The sequence below is a fragment of the Astyanax mexicanus genome, chromosome 7 (genome assembly GCF_023375975.1).
Source record: "Astyanax mexicanus isolate ESR-SI-001 chromosome 7, AstMex3_surface, whole genome shotgun sequence".
Taxonomy (NCBI): domain Eukaryota; kingdom Metazoa; phylum Chordata; class Actinopteri; order Characiformes; family Acestrorhamphidae; genus Astyanax; species Astyanax mexicanus.
In genome coordinates, this window is record NC_064414.1 from 21926711 (window position 1) to 21930575 (window position 3865).

Consider the following 3865-nt stretch of genomic DNA (forward strand, 5'->3'; position numbering starts at 1 on the left):
GCTGGAAGCCTAAAGCGTGGATCAGGACAACATTGGGCAGCTATCTAGCCTTGTCACACACTCTGAGATTTCCATACAAACACAGCACGAGCAATTACCCAAAACACATCTCTGTTTGTGCTACAACATACTCCCTGCCAATGTGGCGGCCTGAGGAAATTAGACGAGCTCGGGGTGTGTGTATATGTGTGTGTGTGTGTCTATGAGACAGAGAGTTAGTTAGTGGGCCAACGGAGGGTAAATTGGCTCAGTGTTTGTCTGATTGTGTTTGTGTATTTATTAGGAGGAACAGAGAATTGGCTCCTAGGCTGTGTGTGTGTGTGTGTGTGTGTGTGTATCTGTGATTGAGTGTGTGAATAGCTCAGAAAAGGCATGCCTTATTGACGGGGTTAAAGTCGCGTTCACAAAGAAAGACAAAGAAATGAAGGTAGTAAGCTGTTGTTTGTTGCTGATATGAAATCAGCCAGCTGCCTGGCTCCTTCACAGCCACTTTCTTCCCCTCCCTCTTTCTTTTTTTTCCTCCCTGATTTAATTGCTGTTTGTTTATTCCCAACAATGAAAGTGTTCCAGTTTAGACCAATGTGTGTTTTATCATTAGTATCATATTCTCTGCCCTTTAGTTGTAGCAGCGGGTGGCCAACTCCGCGATAAAGACAACACTCATTTCCCCCGAAAGAAAAAAAAAGAGGTTGAAAAAAGGAAAAAAAAACGTGTTTTTTAGAGAGTGAGACAGAGCGAGGGGGAAAGAAATGGAACTTTCAGAGGTGCAGCTAACAAGTAAATTAGTCAAATGAACCAGGAATGACGACAGATCCAGCTTTTATCGCGTCACATATTCACATATGTTAATGTTTTATTTTTATCTCGCTCGTATCAAAATGACAAAGAGTCTCATAATATTTACAGTTTTAAAAACAAAGCTGCGTTATTTCCCCGGCTGAGTGGATTCGTTCTAGATGAATTAATAATAGGATGCTCATCCTCTGGTGCCTTTTTGTTTGTTTTGAGCTTTTTTTTATTTTGGTCTAACCTTTCATACAGGGAAGTCAACTCTTCGAATTTTTGCGGATTTCACTTGCAAATCGTGGCTTTTTAAAGCTTGCCAACACTGGATAAAAGGAAGTATTTCTGCGGGCTGCACCATGGGAGTCGCAGGCTCTTAGAATAGCCTGGCTGAATAGCGTACCATCGCTTTCCAGCAAGAGACATTCTTTGAAAGAGCGCTGGCTGCAAAGAAAGAGGATTCTCAGCAGCCGGTCGAGTCCAGATAGGCCTACAGTACTTCTGTTTTCTTCTTCTTCTTCCGCTACGTGATAAATGTGTGCCATCAGTGTGAATGTGGGCTTCACCTGGAGGACAACTCGGGAGTAACAGAATGCGTTCAAGAAAAGTGAAAATGTGGGTATATAGTGTTATATGCACTAAATAGAATATTATAAGAAATTCTTAGAATATTGTTCTTAATGTTTTGGCAGTATGTGATTTTAAAGTTTTTGCACTGTGTTCTGGAGGTTTTGTTCTGACTGATAATTAATCAATAATTAATTTAAGTTAATTAATTAAATTAACAATTTTACATATCATCACTGTCATACTAAAACATATGTCCATATTGGCAGATTTAGTGGAGAAGAGAAGACTCATCGTAGATTTCAATGGAAGGTAATGTAAAAATATTTGATTATATATTTATTACTTAACTTTTTATGGAAGCTTGCTCTTATAGCCTACAACACTATTGATTTGTATTGGTCCATACCCATACAACATTTTAAAACTATCTATTATGACTTAATGCTATATTCAAAAGTAAAAGAAAAGGTCAAAAAGATTGTGTGTGATAGCAATTGCATTATATTATTGTATTATCATACCAAACAATAAACCAATTAATGCAATACCTAAGCAGTATTGACACATGCTTCTTCAGAAATCAGGCTGCCATTTGGCTTTTCAGAGTAGCTTCACTTCTCCATATTTAAACACATTTTGCTCTTATTGTTATGGTAAATAGCTAATATTGTGGGTTGAAAGCCACCTCTGATGTTCCCCAAAGTGACAAGAACACTCCACTGTAGAAAACAAACTAAAAGGATGTGCATGAGAACACTTTATTTATCTCCAGAGCTCTAATTTCTGTGCCAGCCACACCAGGTTAGATGTTATGTGTTTAAACTTGAGAGCAGGTTTCACAGCTTCTTTCTAAATGGCAGTCGGGTTGTAAATATTAGCCTTGGCTGTGGCAGGGGCACAGAGGTTTAGATCAGGTGCCGTGACCGTTTCGTGTTTGAGAGTTGAAGTCAAACACCATCTTAGTTGACTCACATTTCTGCTCCTTCTTTGGCACACCTGTAATTTGGGCACTTCTTCAGACATTAATAATTTTTTTATTATTTTTTTTAACAACTTAAATACTTTAAAACTAAGAAATCATTCAGAGTGTGAATGATGGGTGTCCATGTAGACAAGATTTATATTGTTACATCATAGTGATACAGTGGGGTCTGTAACTCATTTTTTTTTTTCATGAATAATTACTACTAAATTTGCAATAAAATCATGTATGTGAGCATTTGATTTAGCTGCTAGATATATTTTATAAGACTGTATTATGTACTTGTAAATGTACGTATGATACACATACTTTCTCCTTTGCGCAACAAAATATTAGTATAGATATTAAATTGATATAAAAACCACTAGAGCCTATACGTGAACCCACACCTAAATTCCTCACTTTCACATTAAATATTAATTTAATATTCTGTACTAAATTGGTGCACTAAAAAGAAGCATACTGGGAACCTCTCGAGCAAGGGTATCTTAGCACATCTCATGCTGTCCTGGTTGATTTTTAATTTTCTATATTTTTGCAATAAATTAATTTAATCATTCAGTATTCAAGGTATTCCTCAATTAACTTGTTTTTAATCATAGTACATCCTTATTATTATTTTTTCCTTTTCCTGTTTTTTTTTTTAAGTAAAATCCCTTTTTGTATCACTACCCCTCTAATGTGCAAATGGGTCAAAAAAACAAGTTAAATGAGGAACACCTTACATTCTGAATGACTGAATTAATTTATTGGTAAGATATACCACAGAAACACTCAGCCACACATGAAGTCACATAGAAAATGAATGTGGGTCATTTATAACCCATGTTGCGCATTAGAGGGGGTGAGCATATGTTGCGCATCAAAGGGTTAATAAATATAGTAAATATAACCTAGTTTCATTGTAGATGATACTGTAAATATAGCTTAAAAAGTTATAGCTATAAAGTTTTATTCTAGTTAGTAAAAACTCCCTATAATCTTCTGGAAAAACCCATAATTTTAAAGAATGTGATTCATCCTCTTGTTCAGACTGAAGCTATGTACCATAAGCGTGAAATGTGGAAGCATGCTGCTACAGGTAGTCCTCCTGAAAGAGCAGTGCCCACGGGCATGGCCTGTAAGCTGGTACCTAACTGGATAAACGGTCATGGGTCCTCTCAGTCAGATCAATTTCATACCCTACAAAGATGAGTCACTTGTGCCATGTTGGAGTGGGGCGTAGCGCACACGTCCGCGGCCATTGTTGTGCCGATGCGCTGTTAAATCGGATTTTCTGCTCATATGGAAATCGTGTGATACCCCTGCCGAATAAGCCCAGTTTTACACCGTCTATCCTGTTCCACATCCGCTCCGGTGCGGTACTGGGGGTCAACATAGCCCCGAGATATATTTCTCACACAGCACGCCTTCACTCAGTCTTCAGGCTGCTGTCTCACAGCCTCCCGACCAGGCTCGCTAATTATCAGCTGAGGATGAGTCCTTTCACAACGGACACATCACAGGCTCTGGATGTATGATACTGTTTAG